The sequence below is a fragment of the Oncorhynchus keta genome, chromosome 15 (assembly GCF_023373465.1).
Source record: "Oncorhynchus keta strain PuntledgeMale-10-30-2019 chromosome 15, Oket_V2, whole genome shotgun sequence".
In the NCBI taxonomy this organism is placed as follows: domain Eukaryota; kingdom Metazoa; phylum Chordata; class Actinopteri; order Salmoniformes; family Salmonidae; genus Oncorhynchus; species Oncorhynchus keta.
This window is the reverse complement of record NC_068435.1, coordinates 4,188,707-4,201,313: the sequence shown is the minus strand read 5'-3', so window position 1 is coordinate 4,201,313 and position 12,607 is coordinate 4,188,707. Positions and strand designations below refer to the sequence as shown.

Sequence of the window (12,607 nt, the reverse complement as noted above, 5' to 3'; positions counted from 1 at the left end):
CTGTGGCACCCACCTGGTCCATCAGACTTCTTCTCCTCTCCTCCCTTCTGATCCTCCTCTGTCTCTCCGAACTCTATAGTCACATGACCTACAGAATAACAACACAAAACAATAACTTACAAAGGACAACACAACAAAACAATAACATATAGAGAATAACACAACAAAACAATATCAACAAAACAATAACTTACAGAGAATAACACAACAAAACAATAACATATAGAGAATAACAAAACAAAACAATAACAACAAAACAATAACTTACAGAGAATAACACAACAAAACAATAACATACAAAGGACAATACAACAAAACAATAACGTATAGAGAATAACAAAACAAAACAATAACAACAGAGAATAACACAACAAAACAATAACATATAGAGAATAACAAAACAAAACAATAACAACAAAACAATAACTTACAGAGAATAACACAACAAAACAATAACATACAAAGGACAATACAACAAAACAATAACATATAGAGAATAACACAACAAAACAATAACAATAAAACAATAACATATAGAGAATAACACAACAAAACAATACCATATAGAGAATAACACAACAAAACAATAACGTATAGAGAATAACACAACAAAACAATAACAACAAAACAATACCATATAGAGAATAACACAACAAAACAATAACTTAAAGAGAATAACACAACAAAACAATAACAACAAAACAATACCATATAGAGAATAACACAACAAAACAATAACTTACAGAGAATAACACAACAAAACAATAACAACAAAACAATACCATATAGAGAATAACACAACAAAACAATAACAACAAAACAATAACTTACAGAGAATAACACAACAAAACAATAACAACAAAACAATAACGTATAGAGAATAACACAACAAAACAATAACAACAAAACAATACAATATAGACAATAACACAACAAAACAATAACGTATAGAGAATAACACAACAAAACAATACCATATAGAGAATAACACAACAAAACAATACCATATAGAGAATAACACAACAAAACAATAACATATAGAGAATAACACAACAAAACAATAACAACAAAACAATACCATATAGAGAATAACACAACAAAACAATAACGTATAGAGAATAACACAACAAAACAATAACAACAAAACAATACCATATAGAGAATAACACAACAAAACAATAACGTATAGAGAATAACACAACAAAACAATAACAACAAAACAATACCATATAGAGAATAACACAACAAAACGATAACGTATAGAGAATAACACAACAAAACAATAACAACAAAACAATACCATATAGAGAATAACACAACAAAACAATAACTTAGAGAATAACACAACAAAACAATAACAACAAAATAATACCATATAGAGAATAACACAACAAAACAATAACAACAAAACAATACCATATAGAGAATAACACAACAAAACAATAACGTATAGAGAATAACACAACAAAACAATAACAACAAAACAATACCATATAGAGAATAACACAACAAAACAATAACAACAAAACAATACCATATAGAGAATAACACAACAAAACAATAACAACAAAACAATACCATATAGAGAATAACACAACAAAACAATAACAACAAAACAATACCATATAGAGAATAACACAACAAAACAATAACAACAAAACAATACCATATAGAGAATAACACAACAAAACAATAACAACAAAACAATACCATATAGAGAATAACACAACAAAACAATAACGTATAGAGAATAACACAACAAAACAATAACAACAAAACAATACCATATAGAGAATAACACAACAAAACAATAACTTAGAGAATAACACAACAAAACAATAACAACAAAACAATACCATATAGAGAATAACACAACAAAACAATAACGTATAGAGAATAACACAACAAAACAATAACAACAAAACAATACCATATAGAGAATAACACAACAAAACAATAACTTATAGAGAATAACACAACAAAACAATAACAACAAAACAATAACATATAGAGAATAACACAACAAAACAATAACATATAGAGAATAACACAAAAAAACAATAACAACAAAACAATAACAACAAAACAATAACTTACAGAGAACAACACAATGATACAATAACTGAATGCACATATAACAGAGTAGATTTGGATTATAATTACTGTGCATGTATGAGCAGTAAGCACCCGTTCTACTAGATAATATTCTGGGGTACACGTCTGGGCTGCCCACTCTCACCCTGCCTTTTCACAACCAAGCCTCTTTTGAAAGGGCTGAAGACCTCCACAGTACATTACTTACATTATGAATAGACTGGCAATCAAGAATATAGTGTGTATGCTTCTTTATACCACTGACTCTAGCTTACTCTTCTGATTAGGCTTGCATAATTCTGCTAACTTTACCAAAATTCACAGGTTTTTCCACAAATCCAGGTTGGAATACTCTTGGAATCAGGATGGAATAAGCAGAAAATCGAGGAATCCTCCAAACTGGGTTTCTGGAAAGTCTGGTCGTTTTGGGACAGTTACCCGACTTTTACAACCCTACTCCTGATTAACTTCCTTCTTGTGTTTGTCTCCTGGTGTACCTGGTTCATCATTTGTGATTATCTCTCTTGGTCTACCTCTTCCAGAACCCGCACTCACCATCCATCTGGTTCTTTTTGTGTTTATCTCTCTTGGTCTACCTCTTCCAGAACCCACACTCACCCTCCATCTGGTTCTTTTTGTGTTTGTCTCTCTTGGTGTACCTCTTCCAGAACCCACACTCACCCTCCATCTGGTTATTTTTGTGTGTATCTCTCTTGGTCTACCTCTTCCAGAACCCACACTCACCATCCTTTTTGTGTTTGTCTCTCTTGGTGTACCTCTTCCAGAACCCACACTCACCCTCCATCTGGTTCTTTTTGTGTGTATCTCTCTTGGTCTACCTCTTCCAGAACCAACACTCACCATCCTTTTTGTGTTTGTCTCTCTTGGACTACCTCTTCCAGAAAAATGTATTTCTCTCTCGGTCTACCTCTTCCAGAACCCACACTCACCATCCTTTTTGTGTTTGTCTCTCTTGGTCTACCTCTTCCAGAAAAATGTATTTCTCTCTCGGTCTACCTCTTCCAGAACCCACACTCACCATCCTTTTTGTGTTTGTCTCTCTTGGTGTACCTCTTCCAGAACTTGTGCTTCTCTTTGCTTCGTTTCTTCATGGCTGTCTTGGAGTCTGTTATCCAGACATGGTAGACAAACTGGGACAGTACAGTACAGGAAGCACAATGTTAGAGTTTGAACATAAAGAGACGGATCCTAATTTGAGATGTGTGAGATGCTTAACTCCAACTATCTGTTGATGCTGACAGAAGATTTGTACGAAAACGTGAGAAACGCACACTGATTTCAAGTTAGGATTCAATTCAATCAAAGGAATGATTCAGAGGGGTTGGGTTAAATGGCGGAGACATGCTGAGGACACAGGATACAATCTACACAGACTGAGGATACAGACTACACATGCTGAGGACACAGGATACAGACTACACAGACTGAGGATACAGACTACACAGACTGAGGATACAGACTACACATGCTGAGATACAGGATACAATCTACACAGACTGAGGATACAGATTACACAGACTGAGGATACAGACTACACATGCTGAGGACACAGGATACAGTCTACACAGACTGAGGATACAGTCTCACAGGCTATGGTAAGAGGAGATGCTGAATCTATTGTTTTTGTACCTTGCCTGCCCTGATTACATACTGAAAGATGGCTTTTGGAAGTTTAATGATAGATCTGGGCAGAGCTATAAGGGCTGAGGCAAACTTCCCAATAGCTTGCTGAAGAGGAGGGACAAAGGGTGGTGGGAGAGTTAGTAGAAAACAGAATTAAATTATATTGAAGAAAGTGTCAGAGCAGAAAGAACACATTTTCCAACTGGCAACAGATGATCTTAAACTGAACTGAACAATAAATACAATATAATATTTCACATACCGGTAATACCGGTAACTACTTTGTCGTTGTTCTATTCCTCACCTGAAACGCTGACTTCTTGGGAGGCTGTAGACCCTCTCTTCTCTCCATCTCTTCCTCCTCTTCTTCACTGTCGGTTTCAAACAAGTAATAATCTCCACTTCTCACCACTGAGGAGTAGAGAGCAAGGTGCTGTTAATATTAACTGGAGGAAAGGGTTTGAAAAGTAGGTGATGCTTTGGGGTGTAAACTAGGTAAATGTGAGGCAGCAGAGGTTGGTTTGATTCAAAAAGCCTACTAGTGGGATGAAGTTGATGAGGGCAGGGAAAACACACACAAAGTTAGACACAGAATAATTGCATTAGTTTGTTTGGTAAGACATGGCACGGGTTTGAGGTGACTTGGGCAGAGACTTTAAAAGTATTGTAATTGGTGAAACGGAATTATGTCCTTGAACAGAAGAGCCACAGTAGGGGAACAGGAGTAAAGGATGCTGGGTAATACAGTGCATTCGGAAAGTATTCACACCCCTTCGCCTTTTCCACATTTTGTTACGTTACAGCTGTCGTGTCTGTGACTATCATTAAATGTGAAGTCTGTTATTTTATCAAATCAATTCTCTATCTGTAATTTAATTATACGATTAAACTAATCCTGTAACTTTAATTAACTAGGAAGTCGGGGCACCACGGAAAAATGTTTGTTTATGGAGTGTTAATTTCCCGAATATAACTCTTCAGATATTTTATTATCTTATCGATTACAGTCTTCTATTAATGCATTATTACCTCATCAGTTCTCGTAACTGAACATCGCAAACCCTTGGATATCTGTACGAACCCTAGCCTAAATCATGAATCAGCGATATACAAATTGGCTTAATTATTTATTTACTAACTAATTAAATAATCACACAGAATCACATAACAAACCAGCAGTAGATATTTGGGTTAATGGATGATACAAAGAAAAAGTCCCTAGTGGACTAAGCCGATATGAAGGCTTGGTAGACAAAGGAAAGGGGTGGGGACTGAGAAAGAGTGGGAAAGACGAAATGGATTCACTACAGTCTATAATTATATTCATTGAAATGCTAATCCTTCGCACATGAACGGCCGCTCATTCGAAAATAATTGCAATGTGTTTATATTTACGCCTGTATGCCGTTGTTGTCTTCTCTGTTGGAAACACTGGTCAGTCTGCTGGAGAGTCAGTTCATCAGAGAGTCTCTGGGTAACTTCCCCAGAAGTCACAATGTCTTTCGAAGTTGTAGCTTTCTCTGCTGCTCTGTTGTAATGGATATGTCAGGCCTAGAGATGGTCGTTGCATAGATAGATGCTACCGCGGTTATCGGTATTCTCGTACTAGACTTATGTAATCTCCAGCTACAGACAAGTAATTATACGTCTAGGATTTGCTCTTATTCTGTAGTGATCGATAGTTTCAGAGTTGAACCATTTCCAGCCGTGTAGCCAAAACTACACATTGTATGGTCTCCCTGGCCTATAGAGTGGTAGTTCTTAACCATTTCCAGCCGTGTAGCCAAAACTACACATTGTATGGTCTCCCTGGCCTATAGAGTGGTAGTTCTTAACCATTTCCAGCCGTGTAGCCAACCAAAACTACACATTGTATGGTCTCCATGGCCTATAGAGTGGTAGTTCTTAACCATTTCCAGCCGTGTAGCCAAAACTACACATTGTATGGTCTCCCTGGCCTATAGAGTGGTAGTTCTTAACCATTTCCAGCCGTGTAGCCAACCAAAACTACACATTGTATGGTCTCCCTGGCCTATAGAGTGGTAGTTCTTAACCATTTCACGTGTAGCGTCAGCTGCATGTTTTCTAGTCTAATGGTCTGTAGAATTGGAGCCATTACAACGTGGGGACTCCATCCCGGCGTTCTCTGACTTAATGTAGGAAGTGGTTTTAGGGCGATTCCATGACACCTGATGTAATGTTCGGCCTCACTGGGGCCACTGACTAGTTAAAACTTTAGAAAGCCAACATCACATCTTCTCACAAATAGTTTTATGACCGCCCATAAAACAGCTGACTTCCCGCTCGTTGTAGAGCAGCCCCACTGTAACCTGATCCTTCAGATCGTCACAGGAGAGTCATGACACTCCCCCTCTATGAGAGAGAGCACGCTGTAGAGAGGACCCACTGTAACCTGATCCTTTAGATCGTCACAGGAGAGTCATGACACTCCCCCTCTATGAGAGAGAGCACGCTGTAGAGAGAACCCACTGTAACCTGATCCTTTAGATCGTCACAGGAGAGTCATGACATATGTAACATATTCTAAAATGGATTGAATAAAAAAAAATACCCAATCTACACACATAATGACAAAGCTGAAAACAGTATTTTAGAATTTAAAAAAATGTATTAAACATTTTAAAAACTTATATCTTATTTACATAACTATTCAGACCCTTGGCCATGAGTCTCTAAATTGAGTGCAGGTGTATCCTGTTTCCATTGATCATCCTTGAGATGTTTCTACAACTTTACTGAATTGTGTCGAGGCACAGATCTGGGGAAGGGTACCAAAAAATGTCTGCAGAATTGAAGGTCCTGAAGAACACAGTGGCCTCCATCATTCTTAAATGGGAGAGGTTTGGAACCACCAAGAGTCTTCCTAGAGCTGGCCACCCGTCCAAACTGAGCAATCGGGGGAGAAGGGCCTTGGTCAGGGAGATGACCAAAAACCCCCCTGGTCACTCTGACAGAGCTCTAGAGATCCTCTGTGGAGATGGGAGAAACTTCCAGAAGGACAACGATCTCTGCAGCTCTCCACCAATCAGGCCTTTATGGTAGAGTGGCCAGATGGAAGCCACTCTTCAGTGAAAGGCACATGACAGCCCACTTGGAGTTTGCCAAAAGGCACCTAAAGGACTCTCAGACCATGAGAAACACGATTCTCTGGTCTGATGAAACCAATATTGAACTCTTCGGCCTGAATGTCAAGCGTCATGTCTGGAGGAAACTGGGAACCATCCCTACTGTGAAGCATGGTGGTGTTAGCATCATGCTGTGGAGATGTTTTTCATCGGCAGGGACTGGGAGACTAGTCAGTATCGTGGGAAAGATGAACGGAGCAAAGTACAGAGAGATCCTTGATGAAAACCTGCTTCAGAGTGCTCGGGACTTCAGACTGGGGCGAAGGTTCACCTTCCAACAGGACAACGACCCTAAGCACACAGCCTAGGACAAACAGCTTCGGGAGAAGTCTCTGAATGTCCTTGAGTGGCCAAGAGCCCGGACTTGAACCTGATCGAACATCTCTGGAGAGACCTGAGAATAGCTGTGCATCGACGCTCCCCATCCACCCTAACAGGGCTTGAGAAGATCGGCAGAGAAGAATGGGAGAAATACTGCCCCAAATACAGGTCTGCCAAGCTGGTAGCGTTATACCCAAGCAGACTCAAGGCTGTAATCGCTGCCAAAGGTGCTTCAACAAAGTACTGAGAAAAGGGTCTGAATACTTCTGTAAATGTGATAATTCACATTTAATATTATTATTATTATTATTATTATTATTATTATTATTATTATTATTATAATTCAGTTTCAGTTCTAAAAAACAGTTTTTGCGTTATCATTATGGGGTATTGTGATGTCATTAAGGGGTATTGTGATGTCATTATGGGGTATTGTGATGTCATTAAGGGGTATTGTGATGTCATTATGAACTATTGTGATGTCATTAAGGAGTATTGTGATGTCATTATGGGGTATTGTGATGTCATTAAGGGGTATTGTGATGTCATTATGGGGTATTGTGATGTCATTAAGGGGTATTGTGATGTCATTAAGGGGTATTGTGATGTCATTATGGGGTATTGTGATGTCATTAAGGGGTGTTGTGGTGTCATTAAGGGGTATTGTGATGTCATTAAGGGGTATTGTGATGTCATTATGGGGTGTTGTGATGTCATTATTGGGTGTTGTGTGTAGATTGATGAGGAAGAAAAACAGCTCTCAACCCGTTTTAGAATGAGCCTGTAACGTAACAAAATGTGGAAAAAGTCTGAATGGTCTGAATAATTTCTGAATATATAAATGGGATGTTTACGGGATAAATAATATAAGGAATGCAACAACAGGGGATGATACAAAAAAAATCGATTCAATTCAGAAACAGGCCACCACAGAGAAGAACTGTGTAAGATGTTAGGTACGGATCTGTGACTAGAAGAATATAATACTATTGAAAAGCTTTTCAGCCTTATTGATTTCATCATTGCGATATTTAAGCCTTGTTTGAATCAGGTGTGTATCATATTGCTCTGGATTTTTTTCTCTTGTGGTCTGTTGATGATAAGAACTATAACAGAGATAGAATTCTTCACCCTCTTTCCGGGAAGAGAAAAGGGAGATACATTTTTATCTCTGTTGAATGAATACATTATTTCACAATGAGAGATTCCCTACTGTGGCCTCCTCAGACACCACACCCCAAAACATGACAGGCATCAGTTGTTGTATTTTCTCTCAGTGGAATATTCTGTCTATTTAAGGCCCCATTTTATGCACAAATACATGCTTTCATTGCCATTAGTTGAGGCATATTGTAGTATTGTCTTATTTCATTAAAGGAAATCAGAACAGCATCCTGCCTGTATTTTTCTGATGTTCTGGGGTTCATCGATCAATTAACCAACCAATCAATAAACAAATCAATCAATCAATCAATCAAACAAGGGGCCTTAAATAGAGTCAGAAAAGGACTGAGGCCATGACGGAATGTTTTCAGGTCGTCTGGAGCCCAGGTGCAGTATGGAAATCCTCTGTGAGTTCTGGTCAAGGACACAATAGCCAATCAGAGTGGAGAAAAAAAAGGCGTGGTCAACCTACTGGAGGCGTGGTCAACCCAAGGCTGCCACAACTGCTTTTTTTTAGTCTTAGATTGTTCTTGTTTTTGTTCTTTCTCTCTCTCTCGCTCTGCTCCTAAAATACAAATAGTTTCACAGGTAGATCAATGCTTCATTCAGAGCTCGTGCAAATTAAACAACTATTTGTTTTATAAATATGTAAAAAAAAAGATATAAAAAAACATAAGCACCAGTACCACAACATTGCTTACAGTGATTATATCATATAATGATGGTGAGTGTATGAAAATCTATTCCAAGGTTTCCATGAACAACAACATTGTTCCCCTCCCCTCCCCCTGCTGCTCCCCTCCCCCAGCTGCTCCCCTCACCATCCCCCTGCTGCTCCCCCTCCCCAGCTGCTCCCCCCCCTCCCCCAGCTGCTCCCCTCACCATCCCCCTGCTGCTCCCCCTCCCCCTGCTGCTCCCCTTACCCTGCTGCTCCCCTCCCCCACCCTGCTGCTCCCCCTCCCCTGCTGCTCCCCCTCCTCTCCCCTCCCTCCCCTGCTGCTCCCCCTCCCCTCATCCTCCCCCTCCCCTGCTCCCCTCCCCTCCCCTCCCCCGGCTGCTCCCCCTCCCCCTACCCTCCCCCTCATCCTCCCCCTCCCCTCACCCTGCTGCTCCCCCTCACCCTGCTGCTCCCCTCACCTCCCCCCCTCACCCTCACCCTGCTGCTCCTGTGGAAGGATGGGGTTCTCTCTGTCTCCAGACTCCTGTGGAAGGATGGGGTTCTCTCTGTCTCCAGACTCCTGTGGAAGGATGGGGTTCTCTCTGTCTCCAGACTCCTGTGGAAGGATGGGGTTCTCTCTGTCTCCAGACTCCTGTGGAAGGATGGGGTTCTCTCTGTCTCCAGACTCCTGTGGAAGGATGGGGTTCTCTCTGTCTCCAGACTCCTGTGGAAGGATGGGGTTCTCTCTGTCTCCAGACTCCTGCGGAAGGATGGGGTTCTCTCTGTCTCCAGACTCCTGTGGAAGGATGGGGTTCTCTCTGTCTCCAGACTCCTGTGGAAGGATGGGGTTCTCTCTGTCTCCAGACTCCTGTGGAAGGATGTGGTTCTCTCTATCTCCAGACTCCTGTGGAAGGATGGGGTTCTCTCTGTCTCCAGACTCCTGCAGATGGATGGGGTTCTCTCTGTCTCCAGACTCCTGTAGATGGATGGGGTTCTCTCTGTCTCCAGACTCCTGTGGAAGGATGGGGTTCTCTCTGTCTCCAGACTCCTGCAGATGGATGGGGTTCTCTCTGTCTCCTGACTCCTTTGGAAGGATGGGGTTCTCTTTGTCTCCTGATTCCTGGCTCAACATCTTCTTCCCTCTCTTAAACTTCTCCTGGCGCTGCTTTATACGGTCCATCCTGAGAAAGAGAGAGAGAGAGGGGTGGAGAGAGAGAGGGGTGGAGAGAGAGGGGTGGAGGATAAAAATAGAGAGAGTGGGGGGTGGACAGAGGGGGTGGAGAGAGAGGGGGTGGGGTATGGGGAGATAGAGAGAGAGGGGGAGATAGAAAGAGAGGGGTGGAGAGAGAGGGGGAGATAGAGAGAGGGGGTGGTGAAGAGAAAGGGGAGATAGAGAGGGGGTGGGGTGGAGAGAGAGATAAAGAGAGAGTGGGGGTGGGTAGTGGGAGATAAAGAGAGATAAGGGGGAGAGAGAATGACCGTGGGGGATGACCATGGGTTAGGGGAATGACAATGGGGTGGATAAATGACCATAGGGGGGAATGACCATGGGGGGGAATGACCATGGGGGGGGTGTGACCATGGGGGGGAATGACCATAGGGGGGAATGACCATAGGGGGGAATGACCATAGGGGGGAATGACCATAGGGGGAATGACCATGGGGGAATGACCATGGGGGATTGACCATAGGGGGGTGTGACCATAGGGGGTGTGACCATGGGGGGGAATGACCATGGGGGGGAATGACCATAGGGGGAGTGACCATGGGGGAGTGACCATGGGGGGGAATGACCATGGGGGAATGACCATGGGGGGAATGACCATGGGGTTTTATATCACGTTGCACCAATCCAACTCTGAAAAGTCTGTGCCTTAAATGGTTTTGAATCTCTGCAGCGGTGAACAGAAACACCTGGACTGTCACGACTATAAATCCTCCCCTCTCCTCTCCGTCTGTCACGACTATAAATCCTCCCCTCTCTTCTCCGTCTGTCACGACTATAAATCCTCCCCTCTCTTCTCGTTCTGTCACGACTATAAATCCTCCCCTCTCCATCTGTCACGACTATAAATCCTCCCCTCTCTTCTCCGTCTGTCACGACTATAAATCCTCCCCTCTCCTCTCCGTCTGTCACGACTATAAATCCTCCCCTCTCTTCTCCGTCTGTCACGACTATAAATCCTCCCCTCTCTTCTCCGTCTGTCACGACTATAAATCCTCCCCTCTCTTCTCCGTCTGTCACGACTATAAATCCTCCCATCTCTTCTCCGTCTGTCACGACTATAAATCCTCCCCTCTCTTCTCCGTCTGTCACGACTATAAATCCTCCCCTCTCTTCTCCGTCTGTCACGACTATAAATCCTCCCCTCTCTTCTCCGTCTGTCACGACTATAAATCCTCCCATCTCTTCTCCGTCTGTCACGACTATAAATCCTCCCCTCTCTTCTCCGTCTGTCACGACTATAAATCCTCCCATCTCTTCTCCGTCTGTCACGACTATAAATCCTCCCCTCTCCTCTCCGTCTGTCACGACTATAAATCCTCCCCTCTCTTCTCCGTCTGTCACGACTATAAATCCTCCCCTCTCTTCTCCGTCTGTCAGGACTATAAATCCTCCCCTCTCTTCTCCGTCTGTCACGACTATAAATCCTCCCCTCTCTTCTCCGTCTGTCACGACTATAAATCCTCCCCTCTCTTCTCCGTCTGTCACGACTATAAATCCTCCCCTCTCTTCTCCGTCTGTCACGACTATAAATCCTCCCCTCTCTTCTCCGTCTGTCAGGACTATAAATCCTCCCCTCTCCTCTCCATCTGTCACGACTATAAATCCTCCCCTCTCTTCTCGTTCTGTCACGACTATAAATCCTCCCCTCTCCTCTCCGTCTGTCACGACTATAAATCCTCCCCTCTCTTCTCCGTCTGTCACGACTATAAATCCTCCCCTCTCTTCTCCGTCTGTCACGACTATAAATCCTCCCCTCTCTTCTCCGTCTGTCACGACTATAAATCCTCCCCTCTCTTCTCCGTCTGTCACGACTATAAATCCTCCCCTCTCCTCTCCGTCTGTCACGACTATAAATCCTCCCCTCTCTTCTCCGTCTGTCACGACTATAAATCCTCCCCTCTCTTCTCCGTCTGTCACGACTATAAATCCTCCCCTCTCTTCTCCGTCTGTCACGACTATAAATCCTCCCCTCTCTTCTCCGTCTGTCACGACTATAAATCCTCCCCTCTCTTGTCCGTCTGTCAGGACTATAAATCCTCCCCTCTCTTCTCCGTCTGTCACGACTATAAATCCTCCCCTCTCTTCTCCGTCTGTCACGACTATAAATCCTCCCCTCTCCTCTCCGTCTGTCACGACTATAAATCCTCCCCTCTCTTCTCCGTCTGTCACGACTATAAATCCACCCATCTCTTCTCCGTCTGTCACGACTATAAATCCTCCCCTCTCTTCTCCGTCTGTCACGACTATAAATCCTCCCCTCTCTTCTCCGTCTGTCACGACTATAAATCTCCCCTCTCCTCTCCGTCTGTCACGACTATAAATCCTCCCCTCTCTTCTCCGTCTGTCAGGACT

At 42.6% G+C, this 12,607-nt stretch overlaps 1 pseudogene; it reads right to left on the bottom strand.

Annotated features, from left to right (window-relative positions):
• The window catches only part of LOC118372857 (piezo-type mechanosensitive ion channel component 2-like), a 323,332-nt pseudogene that overhangs the window by 110,008 nt on the left and 200,717 nt on the right, over window positions 1-12,607 (bottom strand).